This window comes from Mytilus trossulus, unplaced genomic scaffold (genome assembly GCF_036588685.1).
Source record: "Mytilus trossulus isolate FHL-02 unplaced genomic scaffold, PNRI_Mtr1.1.1.hap1 h1tg000164l___fragment_2___debris__unscaffolded, whole genome shotgun sequence".
Lineage (NCBI taxonomy): Eukaryota > Metazoa > Mollusca > Bivalvia > Mytilida > Mytilidae > Mytilus > Mytilus trossulus.
The window spans coordinates 619,702-636,007 of NW_026963305.1; the positions used below are offsets into that span (position 1 = coordinate 619,702).

The 16,306-nt window shown below is 31.3% G+C and overlaps 2 long non-coding RNA genes across 3 annotated transcripts; one reads left to right on the forward strand and one right to left on the reverse strand.

Moving 5' to 3' along the window:
- Positions 1 to 1,590: 1,590 nt before the first annotated feature.
- LOC134700622 (uncharacterized) lies at positions 1,591 to 7,550 on the reverse strand. Its single transcript, XR_010103946.1, has 3 exons — positions 7,220 to 7,550; positions 4,031 to 4,231; positions 1,591 to 1,924 (listed from the first exon to the last, which is right to left on the reverse strand). It is a non-coding gene; the product is annotated as an uncharacterized LOC134700622 (long non-coding RNA).
- A 3,748-nt stretch (positions 7,551 to 11,298) lies between these two features.
- On the forward strand, positions 11,299 to 15,249 carry LOC134700607 (uncharacterized). Of its 2 annotated transcripts, XR_010103937.1 has the most exons (3): positions 11,299 to 11,593; positions 13,325 to 13,417; positions 14,947 to 15,249. It is a non-coding gene; the product is annotated as an uncharacterized LOC134700607 (long non-coding RNA). The 2 variants fall into 2 exon arrangements; XR_010103936.1 differs by lacking the exon at positions 11,299 to 11,593 and having other exon boundaries at positions 12,097 to 13,417.
- Positions 15,250 to 16,306: the final 1,057 nt, after the last annotated feature.

Sequence of the window (16,306 nt, forward strand, 5' to 3'; positions counted from 1 at the left end):
TAAATACTAAAACAGTTAAATTAACATTCATTACTTTTATCCTACTATATTTAAATCAAATTTAACTTAAAATAAACATTTAAATACTAAATAATTAATCTGTCCAAATTAAGGGGAATTAATCAGGCACATCAAAGCACATCTATTACAATTAGTATCTAATATCCATTGGATCTCAAACGCATACTAGTATTTGATAACCTGTCATGTTAATTCATGCATGTTACATACTTGAGTGGGTGGTTCTTGTAAAGTACTACTAAATCTTGCCAAATCAGATAAACTTCAAAATTATTTTGTTTTCAAATTCAGCAGAGCATTATCAAATTAAATATTCATCTTTTAAAAGCGACAGTCGTCTACTGGTTGTATACCATAAAATTGTAAATATCTAAACTAGCACTTTATAATAAGAACTATAAGGTAAACTAGTATGCGCAACATGTGGTGTATAGTATGTTATCCGGGACAAGAAAAACGAGGCACACTATAATAGTAATATATTAAACATTTATAAAATGTCAGTCTTTGTTTAACAAAAAATTAAACCATTCCGTTTTTGTTTTTTTATTTTATCAGCCAATGATAGTTCAGCCTACACATTTTTGAAGGTGAGTATTATTCCGACAAAACTAAAGGATCTCGAAGGGTTTTAAAATAGAAAGCACAACGGAGCGTTATCGGATCCTTGTAGGCAAAACTTGAACATTTTCATAGGATCTGTATTTTAATGATTGATGAAACTTGTAATATGTATCACGACTTCTTATCGGACATTACTTCTTAGTGCTAAGCAGCTTGTGTTGTATTACCCAGAGACAAGAAAAACATAGCATTTAACATAACCATTCAATGCAGTTTGAAACATCACTAGTAATGCGAGCTTGGTCAGGGACCTTGCTCTTTTGTCAGTTTGTGCCATTAAAAAAATGTGTTTTACAAGGTTTTGCATTTCGATTAAAAAAAAAAAAAAAAAAAAAAAACAAGTGGATATATAACACTGGACACTTTTAATTTGCAAAACACTCATTTGCAAATCCGCCGCCGCCTCAAATAAGAGCTACAGTATCATGTATATAGCCAAAATGTGCGGAATTACATGGGATTCAATAATTACATTGGTTTTGTACTGTTACTATTATATTTATTTTGCTATTTGATTTATAAAAACATGGGATTTTCAATATCCCATGGGACAGGGCAAATCCCATGGGATTTTTTTTGGTCCCATGGGATTATTGTAGTCCCATGGGATATTTGTTGTCCCATGGGACAAAAAAAATCCCATGGGACTATAATTATCCCATGGGATTTTCAATATCCCATGGGACAAATTAAAATCCTATGGGATTTTAATTATAAATATATAGATAAAAATATACAGTAATGTGTATGTTACAATATATTCTATTTTGGTAGTAAATTGTTATAAGATGAATCTTTTAAATTGAATATCTTTTTTTCTTTGAAAATGTTAATTCAACATATTGTTCTATAACTGTTCAAAACTTAACTTTTGAACAACAAAGCAGATATTGTAAGTATCAATATATGTTTATTTATGAATTATAGAATACTTTTTCGAAACACAAATATTTACCATTTGAAATCAGTGAAAAACTCTATTATTAGGCTAAACATACTAGTAGCTATTTAAGTAAATGTATTTTTTTTCACAATATCCCTCCACACAAAACATTAATAGTTTCTTATCATCAAGCATTGTGTGTTTGTATAGTCCACTTTTTGGTCATTCAGCAAAGAACATTGACATTGTGGTTTCAAGATCGTTTGGTATTTTAAAGAACTCTAAATCATTGACTGACTGATGAAAATAATAACTGATCCAACATTGTCTTTGAATGTATTCTGGTCTTGTTTCTATGTTTTCTTCATTTATTCTAGGTGATGAATTTCAATCCTTCTGAAAAAGAACCAACAAAAATTGAAGTTATTGATTATACAAAATTGTTTGCATACATGAAGTGTTAATATGATTTTCAATAAAAATAGCTATGTGGTATGGATTTTACTGATTGTTAAAGGTTGTCCAGTGTCATCATGGTCATCAGTAGCTAACCGCCTACTTCCTTTGGTCTCTGATGGAGAGTTGTCAAATTATCAATATACCACATCTTCCTATTCTAATACTATATAACAATCAATTAAAGTGTTCTTCTTTATAACATTTTTGGTATTTTCCCAAGCTATATATAAAAAGGTCAATGTTAAAACTTTAGACAATTATGATACCATCCATTATTCACAAGAATTTGCAATATATTTTACAAAACGCAGACAAAAGAAATAACATTTCCTGAAGCTTTTAAAGTTCTGACAGTTCAACTTTATTTCAATAAAAAAATAACTAGAACTCTTTGGAATATTGGAAATTATAACATTTCTACAAAAATTTTATATTGTTTTATCCTTATTTTTTGTGTTGTTGGCTTGCTGTCTCATTTTTATATACAGTTATACATACATCATAATCTTCCTCTTTATTAAAATTAAAAATGAGATATTTTTGATATCCCAAAACATAACAGATCTATTGAATAACTTATTACCAAGTTCACAAACACCAATGTGGTTGATATTAATTTTCAGACATGTATATTAATGTTCCAGACAATATCAGTATTTGGACCGTATGTTTACAGTCTGGAACATATAAGTATACTCTTACAATCCGACCATTTGCATACAGTATGGCAGTCAGACTATTTGAGTATACTTGTACTGTCTAGTACCAGCTGGGCCAAACATGTGTTTTTATTTCAATTTAAACTTAATACAAATTTAACTTTTTGTATTAATCCATTAAAAGGTTTCAGTTATATTGATCTGTAATGTAAGTTTGTTTCTAATATAAAACTTGACCAACTTCTTAAAATTGGGCAGACTGTAAGTGTACAGTCCAAATACTCATATGTTCTGGAATATAAACATGATTAACGAGCATTTGACAGGATGTCATGCTAAAATCCCATTAATATAAGTACTAAATTTTGAGTATTTACATGTAAATCCACAAGTAACTTACTGAAATTCATGACGAACACTCACCAATATTTAAAGAGATTACAATTTAGAGGAAAGACTGGACAGATGAATGCACAAACACTATCATGACTATTAAGGAGGCTCACAGATATAAGATTTTCAGAAAAAAATTAAACACTTATTTTTCATTACCATAATTACAAATTTTATCAGTTACCTTTAGTAGAATTTTGTTACTTTATCATATGGTACAAAAATAATTCAAAACAAGAATGTGTCCAAAGTACACGAATGCCCCACTCACGCTTTCATTTTCCATGTTCAATGGACCATTAAATTGGATGAAAAATATAATTGGGCATCGAAATTAGAAAGATAATATCATAAGGAACATGTGTACTAAGTTTCAAGTTGATTGGACTTCAACTTCATCAAAAACTACCTTGACCAAAAACTTTAACCTGAAACATGCACTTTCATTTTCTATGTTCAGTGGACCGTGAAATTGGGGTCAAAAGTTTAATTTGGTTTAAAATTTAGAAAGATCATATCATAAGGAACATGTGTACTAAGTTTGATTGGACTTCAACTTCATCAAAAACTACCTTGACCAAAAACTTTAACCTGAAGCGGGACAGACGGACGAACGGATGGACGAACGAACGGACAGACGGACAAACAGATGTACAGACCAGAAAACATAATGCCCCTCTACTATCGTAGGTGGGGCATGAAAATCAATTCATGTTGGCCCAAGGTGACTTTTAAATTCTAGATCTCATTGAAAAAGCTTCAAGTTATCTCCCTTTGGTGTAAAAATGCCATTTTTTTGGGGCATATAAATTGAAATATCTTTTTTAACTCATCGAAGGCAGATTGTGAGCGTAAATGAACAGTGACCCCATTTTAAGTATAAGATAAGTTCTTTTTTGATAGAAAAATATAACGAAATCCTATATTAAATTAAAAAAAAATGGTTAAGACCAGCGAGCCCTCCAAAAAACAGAACATAATTAAAACTTACCGAAAACAAGATGTCTTTACATTTATCCTTCGTAGCAGGAAAATTGAAAAGATTTTTTTTCTTTCACTGCCGTCCATGATATAAACTTGAAATTCATTCATGCAAAATATGAAAATCTGCAAAGGTAGGACCTTGAACCATGAAGCTTATCCACATTTTGACTTTTAACTGCATATTTGTTCTTTTCATCTTGCTGACAACCTAGACATACAAAAATGATAAAAACATAATTCTAGATTAACTTTGTCATGTTTGTGTTTTTATTTTTGTTGGTACAAACAATTTTTTCCAACTTGAAACGAAAACCTCATCACAAAAAAGAAGGTCATACTAACCTCCGAAATATTATTACTTGCTTAAGATCTTGTCATAAATTAATAGCATCAATACTCTAATTTTTGAAGACCATATATATGTCTATTGCATACTTATATTCCTTTGTAAATGTTGTACAGGAGTATGCATATTAAGATTGAATTCAAGGACTTTAATATTAAATTAGCATGATTAATTTTAGTTTTTCAGCTCCATGTGTAAATTTTGAGAGAGAATGTTGCAATACTGTATATTCTGATAATCAGAACTTATTTATGTTATTGTGAGGTTTTTATTAGCAACTGAGAGCTGTATCTCATTCTCATTTTTGATTTATTTATGAGCTGAAGACCAGTGCTGAAATTTTCTCACTGCATTGAAGACACATAGGTGACCTTTGGTTGTTGTCTGCTCTTTGGTTAGGTTGTTGTCTGCTCTTTGGTTGGGTTGTTGTCTCTTTGAAAAAGTCCCAGTTTCCACTTCCCATTTTATAACATGTATGCAGATTTTTCTTAAATTAAAATAATCAATCACTGAATTTTGTTTATTATCATGATTATTGAAAGTAAGCAAAAATAAATGCACACAAAATTTAACATTGTTAACCTAGGCCACGGTTTTTTAATTTGTTGGTTTACAGATTTTTCCCATAAAAAATTCGGGTCGGTCGGTTGGAAAAAAAAAAGAAAAAAAATATATATTATTTTTGAGACACGGCGGGACATGTGAAACCCCCAACCCTGTATTTTTTTTACAAAAAACTAAATATCAGTAAAATAAAATTTTGAATCAAAACCAAAAAGTATACAGATCTTTAGAATTATATAACAAAGAAGTGTGTAAAGTTTTAAGCAATAATCAAAATTTTTTTTTGAGATACGACGCAACATGTAAAAAAGCCTCCCCTGTTTAACAAAATACTCAATAACTCCAAAATAAAGTTTTAAATCATCACCAAAAAGTATAAAGATCTTTCGATTAATATAATGAGGAAGAATGTAAAGTTTTAAGCAATAATCATAAATAATTTTTGAGATACGGCACAACATGTAACCCCCCCCATTTTTTTTACAAAATACTCAATAACTCAAATATGAAATTTTGAATCATCACCAAAAAGTATACAGATCTTTAGATTAATATAACAAAGACATGTGTAATATTAAAGGCTTTTTAAAAAAATTCAAAACAGTTGTCTACCATATCTACACCATTAATTTCCTTGTTTGATTTATTTCATATTTTAAAGCCTTTATAGCTAGCTAGATAGTATGCCCAGGCGGATCCAGCCATTTTTAAAAGGGGGTTCCCAACCCAAGACAGAAGGGTGGGGAGGGGGGGGGTTGTTGTTCCAACTATATTTTCCCATTCAAATGCATTGACTGTCCTAAAAAAAGGGGGGTTCCAAGTTGAACTTTCCACCCTGGAATCCTCCCCCCTGGATCCGCCATTTGTATGGATTTTGCTCATAGTTGCATTCATATTGTTACCTATACCTTACTTGTGCATCATTTGGTCTCTGATGGGAATAGGCCTACTGAAGAAGGTTCAACTTGCAATATGACAGATTATGAGTCTATTTATCCAAATATATGTAGATGAAAGACATGCACAATAAAAATAAAAATTATGTTCAAACAAGAAGTAATTGTAACAGGATGTTGTTACAAAATCTCCCAAACAAAGCTTCCATAACTCGCCATTCCTATGGTCCCATATTCATTTGATTTGTTTTGCTGTCTTATACAAGATTATATATGGTTTAGGGGTGGGGATCAGGGATCCAGAAATTTTTCAACCTTACCACTGAGGATCTCAATGGTTTAAAAGTTTTTCAAACATGTGGCGGTGGAGTTGACCCCCATGAACTCTCCCTATATTTCATTTGATATGTTTTATTGTTCCACACAAGAATAAACATGGTTTAGGATGGGGATCTTGACCGTATACAAGTTTTCAAACAAGAGGGGGTTGGGTGACCCCCTCGGGACTTCCTTTTATTTCATTTCATTTATTTTATTGTCCCCTACAAGAATATATTTGGTGAAGGGGTGGGGATTTGGGTCACTCACAAGCACATTCCTAAATTGAACGGGGTAGGGTGACCCCCCCGGACCTCCCTTTAATTTCATTTGATTAGTTTTATTGTCCAATAAAAGAATATACATAGTATAGGGGTGGGGATCTGGACTGTTAACATGACAATAGCACATTCTCAGATTGAACAGGGTGGGGTGGCCCCCAGGGACTTCCCTTTCATTTTAATTGATTTGTTTTATCGTCCCATTCAAGAATATGTATGGTTTAGGGGTGGAGATCTGGACCGATTACAAAATAATAGCATATTCTGAAATCAGAGGGGCATGGATTACCCCCAGGGACTCGCCCTATATTTCATGTGATTTGTTTTTCTTAATTGTGCCAGCATCATTTCTGTAGACTATGACGTGAGTTTATCTCTTACAGTTTACAAGTTATATCATGTATATATTCATTTGAAAGTTTTAGAAAATAAAATCCCATTGGGTTATTTAGTAATTAAAAATCCTCCATTCTTTCACAGGAATCGGAAGTTCTATCAATAAAATTCTGTAAATAATAAGGTCGACTATCAATAGAGCTTGTAGAGAAGCTCTATTGATAGTCGACCTTATTATTTACAGAATTTTATTGATAGAACGCAGAGAAGCTCTATTGATAGTCGACCTTATTATTTACAGAATTTTATTGATAGAACTTCCGATTCCTGTGATTCTTTCTTACCCCCAATATAAACAACCAATTTTTCCCACAAAAAAGGGGGCCCTGAACTCCATATCAGCCCCGATTTAGGCCTTTGGTGGATAATAGTGTGCGTGCATTAATTGTCTATACCTTCTTGATCAATATTTTCAAATACTGACGGCAAGTGTTGCATTGTATCACTGTCTTATTTGAGACCAACGTGCTATTTACATGTGCGATCAAGAATGCAGGGGAAAGAAACTGGTCAATTGTGTTTATTTTTAAGCCAAAATAAAATGAGCCGCCGTAAAATATTAACCTTGGGTAATGATCAGTGATGATCGGTAATCCTCAAATTGATGCAAGAGGCTTTCTACGTGGTACAGGCTGACTACTTATACGTGTGTCTCAAAACAACTCGGCAGTATCAAATAACAGTTGAAGTAAGGATCGTCTCGGGATTGGTGTGGGGGAGGGGGTCTTCTTTACTTCTTTATCTGTCTTCTTTTTTTAGCTATATTTTTAATAACTTACACTTTTTTTCCCATTTAGGCATTATTACACTTTTCTATTAGTCTCTTTCTTTCACTATTATGTATTCCTTTTTTTCTTTGTCCGTTATTCTCTATTCTGTTAATTCACATCTCTTATGTGGACTTTCGGTGGTTATTTTTTTTAGTTCTGGTATTGTGCGATAAGTCAATTTTTCATGCAGTTTCATGAAATAATGGTTTTATGTGTGCGTGAAAATTAAATAAACAACTCAACACTTCACGTTATGTGAATTCGATTAAAATAAATGAACATGAATTTGACAGCTAGACAGTGATCCTTTAACAGGTAAAATTTAATTAATCAATTAACAAATTCTAATCTACTGGCATTCAACACCAAATTACTTACTTGATAAATTTGATTGTATATTGTCAATACCTCAACATAGCGAATACGCCATGCGAGGTGTTGGCTATGTTTGAGACGGGGTCAAAGGTTGTTGATTCGAAACAGAGCAAAAAAAAACTAAAGTGTTGAATTTTGTGGTTGAAAATTTAATTTGTAAATTCTCTAAAAAAGAGTATTTCGGTTCAACTGTAAACATATTAGTTCGATACGAAAAAAAGGATAAAAGAGCATCCGGAAAATTTGTGATCAGTAATTATCATTCGAATATATGAAGAGCAATGGGTATAAACAAAAAACTGAACAAGACAAGTATTAGTAAACAGACAGAAATTTAAGTCGTTGAATTAATTATTTTACAATTGTTTAATTATACGAGAGAAAGTTTTAGGCGAATTGTCTTTATTTACAGATAAATGTATGTTAATTCAGGAAATGATTGATTTTTCTTGCGGCTTCAAATATTTTTTTATCAGCATGAACCCCAGTTAATTAGCAAACACAAACTAAAAACAAAATCGTTTACAATTACATTTTATAGAAGGAAAAGGGGGGGGGGGTAAACAAATTTTACTATACGCTCACATACTTCCAAAAAGATTTGCATATATAAGCTGTCTATAGATAATGTTATATTATTTCAGGAGTTTTGAAAAAAAGAATATATACAGTTTTATTTTCGACATCTACTGCTAAAAAACAATAGTGATTCTTTTCATAAATTTAATACTTCAGTTTCGACTCAAAATTTCTGTTGGAATTGTTAGATGGCAAACTGTTTAGGAGAAGATTGTATCTGAACTTTATGTTATTATGGTGATATTGGCGACGAGATTCGTTTTATTATAGCAAGGGCTTGTACAAACCCTTGATTTATATAGAATGGGCAATATAAATAGACGAAAGTAGGCAACCCATATAATTAAACGGGGATTTGATCTCCAATCCATGCGGGCCACATATAATTGTACATCGAATAAGATCTATATTTCTAAACGTTTTTAAATGAAATTTTAAACTTTAATCGAAAATTTCCCATTTATGTGAAGATTTTTTATATTTCTAAACGTCTTCAATTATTACATACGAAATAAAAAATATTTAGTATATTTATATTTTTATAATTTTTTTGGCAAAGTTTACTTCTATGTGATTATAATCATCACCAGCGACACATTATGCCATCTCCACTCAGTCCTAATGGTTCAAGATCAATTAACCAAACTCACATGATGATTGGTATTGAATATGATCATCGGTCATCCGTGAACAGGTGACGTATCCCAAATAACGGCGTATACCGATAGATAGATTGATACTTAATTTATTAACGGGTCTCGCTATTTAAATTTCATCAAGGGGTTAATTGAAGCAATGATGGACTTTATAAAACTAGTTTCAGATTCAATATTTTATTAAAGTCTCACTACACACAATTATATATATTTACACAATTAAACTATGTACATGTACTAATTAATATTTCTAAAACAAATTACGAAAACGTTTGGTGTAAAAATAATCAATATATAAAATGTCTATTTCTGCTTAAAATATATTTGCAGGTTTTGGCATTTTTGTAAATAACATTAAGGTTAACGTTGGCATCCCAATGCAAAAAACAGCCGATTCAAACTTAAATAACTTCTTTCAAGATGGTTTGATTTTATCAGAGACATATACTACATGTATTATAAGTCTCGATACATGTATTGTATGTCTCTGATTTTATCCAAAAAAAAAAAAAATACAATATTATTAAATAAGTTATCAACCGAATGTATACTCTCAACGCTCACTAAAACTTATATAGATACATTTCCTAAGTGACTTTTTATGTCCTGCTTGCAGCAGGAGATCCTGAATGTTTTTTAGACGTTCCATTATTTTACATGCATATATTTGAAGTTGTTCTTAATTTTGTTCATAATAGGTATACATATCTTTGTGTATCAGACCAAATGACCTCCCTATTAGGCTAGCAGTGGCGGATTTAGTTTTTTTCCGACCCACCCACCCCCTAATCTTAGGGATAAAATGGTAGACTAAATAGGAAATCACTGAAGCATGACTGGAAGTCGATGGGTCCCCATTTATCTGGATAAACACTGCATGCTTCGTTATGGTTATCTTAAGTCCTAGTGTAAAATAAAGCCAATGGGATCTGAGTTTTTTTTAAACACATCTGCATACATGTATACGTTTTCTCAAGGGTTGGTTCGTGCAATATTGAATTTATGTTTTCTAAATGCACTGTTACTGAAGTTTTTATTTGCTACTTTTCTTCTTTATTTCATATGATTTTTTGAAAAAAAAATGTGTGTTGAAATTGGGAATGGACACAGATACATTTAACAAAAGAAATTTTGTGTAATGTCATCAATCTGTATTACACGTAGACAGGATGTTCTCTAGAAAACTATACGTTATACACCGAGGGCACACGCACTGTGGGGGGTAATGGAAAATTACTGAATGTTATAATTACCTGTAATCAGCATTTCAACAAATCAGTTGACTGACCATGTCATTACAGTTCAAAAAGATTTCCTCAAATCAAAATGGATTATTTATTTTATATTTAAAATTTAAAACTTTAATTAGTACATTTTACAAAATTATGAAAAAAAGAATAGAAGAATTTAAAATCGTATATTTTAACAAAGATTAAGATATTGTTTTACAAAGATCCTAAAAAAAATAGCCAAACAAACGTTGATTCAAACGTTATGAACCTACGCAGTTTTATATTATAAGACTGACAGTCACACACCAGAGGCGGATTGGGGGGGGGGGGGGGGGGGGCAGGTGGCCCGGGCCCCCCTTTTTGGGGAAAAAAATTGGTTGCCTATATAGGGAATCACTGAAGCGTGACTGGAGCGGGCCCCCTCTTAGGTCAGTCAGTGGGCCCCCACTTATGAAAATTTCTAGATTCGCCACTGCACACACAAGTTTGCTTACTCAGTGTATTGGGCCAGGGTGCTGGGTGAGGTGCTGGAACTTGAAATGCATGTATCATTAAGTTATAGTTCTGTTAGGATTTGACTGACTTTTTACAGGGACTTTCTATTCTTATTGTTAACAGTTTTATTTAGTATAGACAGAGACATATAATGCATTGTATATATAGACTGTTCCTGGTTGAGAATAATTCTCTGCCCAGTCCAACTGGTGCATAATTAGCATTTGATTCACATACATTTGTATTTCGAATTCGTAGCAGTAAAAACACAAATTAATGTATTTTTAACAACTTTATTCTGATTCCAGGAGTATTAGTCGAAAATAACTTAGAGGTTTATGTGGAAGTTTACTCTGCTGCTCGAGCTCTGCTAATCGATGGTCCAGTATTTCAATTGTATATTCATTCGTGAGGACCTCGTAATTTTTTATATTCACGCAAAGCACAGTCGCGTGAAGATTTTGTAAATATAGGGAATATAGGGGAAATAAAATATTTTTAGTAGCATTATTATTAATTCCTCAGGCGACTTTGTGCTCAATTTTAAAAGAGGTTCTCCTGGCTTTGGAAAATCTTATTTGATTCAGGATCAAATCATCGGTTACACTCCCCTATCACCAATGATTCCTTGTTTTTAGCTGACACTCTGAAAAAGGTATTGTGTAAGTGTTGACTCTCAAGTTGCATGATAAATAACAGATATCGACTCGTTACCCGTACTACTGCAAAAACAAATATTCAGTTCACTGATTTAGAAGGAAGGTAAACACGGACAGAAAGTCACAGGATAAAAAGACACAGTTAATAAAGTCACACTCACAGGATAAAAAGACACAGAAAATAAAGTCACAAATTTGATAGGACAAATAGTTAGTCCTATAACATATGACCTCGGGCATTATTTTCTATTTCTATTTACTGTTCTAATATATTTTTTTTAATATCAATTAAACTCGCATTCAAAAAAAATAGAAAAATGAAAATATCTGTATAAAAACCACAGGCACTTGTTTCTGTCAATATGGGGTTTAGGCAGCAACCATTTGATTTTTCGAAAGGGGGGTGGGGCTATGGATTTTTTTTCTTCGCCTTAGGTGAAAGACTATCTAAGATTATCTATTTTTTAGCGACAAGTTGAAAACAATTTTTTTATTGACAGAAACAAGTGCCTGTGATAAAAACGTTAAAAATTGAAGAAGAATGTGAAGTCATATGTTATATTACTTTTTCCCTGTTTAATTCATTAAAATGTCTATGTCTTACCCCCTTGACTACAGTCATAGGGAAATACCCCAAAATGGTATCCCAAGAGGTAAATTCCAAACACTTTTTTTTAACAATTTGTTACACTTTTTTTTTTCTTTTTTTTTTTTTATTAATTTCAGTGTAAAACATATACATGTATTGTCTTTAAATATAAAATTTATTTGTATTCGGCACAAAACAGGGGAAATGCTCGGTAGAACCTTACTATACAAATCCATGATAAAAAAAAAAGATGGGATATGACAACTCTCCACAAGTGACCAAATGAAACAGAAATTAACAACTCAAGGTCACTGTACAGCCTTCAACAATGAACAAAGCCCATACTGCATAGTCAGCTATAAAAGGTCCAGAAATGACAATCATTCAATGTAAAACAATTCAAACAAGAAAACTAACGTTAATTTATGTACAAAACTTATGAAAGATGGAAAAACAGATATGTTACACATAAACAAACGACAATCACTGAATAATAGGCTCCTGATTTGGAACAGGCACATACATAAACAAATGTGGCAGGGTATAAGGAACTATGAAAATGTTTAGTTTTTGTGGTTTAGTCTTTTTTCCGGATACTGTAAGCAATAATGCTCCTTTATTTAGTGAATGGAATTATTGTAGGATGCACATGTCTGTCTGCCATATTTTATATGACCTTGACCTCATTTTTATAGTTCATTAGTCAATGAAACACTGCATTGTTTTGTCAGTTTATCATATGCTTAAAGTTACAGGTACTAGTAGATTATATCTGGTGGATATGTAACAATTAAGATGTGCAGGTCTGTCTGGCAGATTCATATAACCATGACCACATTGTATGGTTCTTGGGTCAATGCTAAGTTTTCTTGGTTTTGTCATTTTATCAGATATTATAAGCATGGGTCTACTTCATGTTGTATACGGAATGACTGCAAGGTGTCATATAAAAATAGGAAGATGTCTGTCTGCCAAGAATAATTTTACTGTGACCTCATTTTCATAGAATAATGATAATTTTAAACAGCAAGAATAATGAGCAAGTCAACTTTATATACAAATGAGGCAAAATTTTCAGTTGCCTACTAATTATGTAATAGTAGTTATTTTTGTCATTAAAATTAAGATAATGTTTACCCTTTTAGGTGTAGGGCAAGAACATTAAAGATAAAGGGAAACTATAAACAGAAGAAGTTATCAACAAAAAATAGATTTACAGAGGTCAACAAGTCTAAATGGTAAGTCCACTGTTATTAAAGTTTTTGACCTTGAACAATGATTAAATATTTATTAAAATAAGATGTGGTACGATAAATGAGAAAACTATCCATCAGAGTTCAATTAAGTGGATGTAAGCATTGTACTTAATTATTAGAGGTCAATGATGGCCTGTAAGTAATACAAAAACCCATACCCTATACATAATATAGTAATCTATAAAAGACAACACTAACACAATTTAAAACAAAGCAACAATTCAAACTTAAATATACCAGACAAATTTTTAAAAACAAAACATTATAAAAAACCAAAATGACATATATGAAACAACATCAACCACTGAACTATGTACAAGCTCCTGATATTAGACAGGCATAATACTTCTGGGTTGATATAAAAATAAGAGGCAGTCTGATATCCAATTAGACTTTTCTCCAATAGGGTTCAAATGACATTTAAGGAGGCTCTTGGGTATATAAAAAAGAAGATGTGGTATGATTGCCAATGAGACAACTATCCACAAAAGACCAAAATTACACAAACATTAACAATTATTGGTCACCGTACGGCCTTCAACAATGAGCAAAGCCCATACCGCATATAGTCAGCTATAACGATAACACAATGTAAAAAAATTCAAACGAGAAAACTAACGGCCTTATTTATGTAAAAAAATTAACAAAAAACAAATATGTAACACATAAACAAACGACAACCACTGAATTACAGGCTCCTGACTTGGGACAGTTTTTTTTCTTAATTTATCATATGGTACATAAATCATTTAAAACTGTCCCCAGATGACTTTTAAAATGTATATTCATTTGTATCATTGAAAGCTCAAAATTATCTCCCTTTGGTGCCAAAATGCCATTTTCCAGCATTAGAATTGTAATATCTTTTTTAACTCATCTGTGACCTTTAGTTTTTATTATCATTTTCAAATAAACTGTTCTTAAACTAAACTATTATAAAATTTAAGCCATTTCCGTAATTTAGTTCTTTTTTCATTTCGATATTACCTCTATTTCTCCTATTAGTTCAACAGAAAAAAAAGTACCTTTTAAAAAATGTATGCTTCTTTCTAAGGCGCATTGTAAGCGTAAATAAATGGTGACCCTATTTTTTAATTTTATTTTTCTTTGAAATATTTGATAAAGTTCATTTATAGAAAAACATAGCGAAATCCTATATTAAGAAAAAAAAATGATTTAGACCCGCGAGCCCATTAATTTAACAAAAATAGTTCACTGTACAGCCTTTGACAATGAGCAAACTTTATACCCGACAGTGGTTTTAATAACATCACACAACATTTGAACAAATTGTAGACATTTGTTGCAATGGGGTTAACTTAAAAGTCTGCATCAAGGAACCAAACAACAAACGGTAATATGTAAATCATAGACACAAAGCACTAAAATAAGAGTACTAACAATGAACATTCAAATGAAAGTTTATCGAAATGTTCGTAAACATGATAAAATAGCTATTTTATTGCTGTATTTCTTTTCACTGATAATTTTTGAATTTTGTGTATTTGTAGGTCAGACATCTTGATTTTCATGGTCATCATTCAACAGATCAATACTAAACAGAAAACTTAAAGTTGATATTTTTTTCCATAGTGCGACTTTTTTTATGAATTTGAAATGGAACATGTTTTTTCCTACTTTTATTAGAAAAAGGAAATTTCAACATAATGACTAAACAAAAAGGTCGAGTCATATCATCACAATCATAGATGCACAAGAACTTGATCACGGAAATGCAACAATGTACGGAATTATCAATTGGAAGAAGGACTGAATGAAAAAAATATTAGTTTGTTGTTGTCCAAAAAAACTTGCTTCTCATTTGAATTGCTCCATCTAATAAAGATGTATAGAGGAAGATCTTTGAAGAACAGATTGAAAAAATATTTTGTCTAAGAATTGCAGGAATATTCTGGTGGATGAAATAGTTTTACTGTTTATTGACTTAATTCTTATGTAGCATGTATAGTGGACTGAATAATTGTACATAGCAAGCAATGAAAAAAGAAAACTACAACTTTAACAGAAAAAGTGTTTGTATTATAAATTTGCAAATATACCCATAATATTATGTACACCACAAAGGTATATAATTCAAATTGTTTGCATATTCATGTATTGCAATGAAACTATACATGCTATAACAAAGAAAAGTTCTATTTTTAAAAATAAAATAAAAAGACCAAAAAAAAAGATTTCAAAACAACATTTTTTTCATTTATTTAGACATGTCATCAGTTTGTTTTACTTAAAGGAATTTACTCTTTGACCGTATATATTATTATACATTCAAAAATAAGAATAATCTTTATTGTCATATAAACAAATAAAAAACATGTTTGTACATGTTGTAACAAAATGAAAAAAAAAAAATATATATAATATATATAAAATATAAAAAAACTTGTATACATTTAAAACTATTTACTACCAAACAGCATTCATTGTAACATACACATTACTGTATAATTATATCTATATATATTTATAATTTGAATCCCATAGGATTTTATTTTGTCCCATGGGATATTAAAAATCCCATGGGATAATTATAATCCCATGGGATTTTTTTTGTCCCATGGGACAACAAATATCCCATGGGACAACAATTATCCCATGGGACCAAAAAAAATCCCATGGGATTTTACCAAAATCCCATGGGATAATGGTAAATCCCATGGGATTTTGCCCTGTCCCATGGGATATTGAAAATCCCATGTTTTTATAAATCAAATAGCAAAATGAATATAATAGAAACAGTAGAAAACCAATGAAATTATTGAATCCCATGTAATTCTGCACATTTTGGTTATATACATGATACTGTAGCTCTTATTTGAGGCGGCGGCGGATTTGCAAATGAGTGTTTTG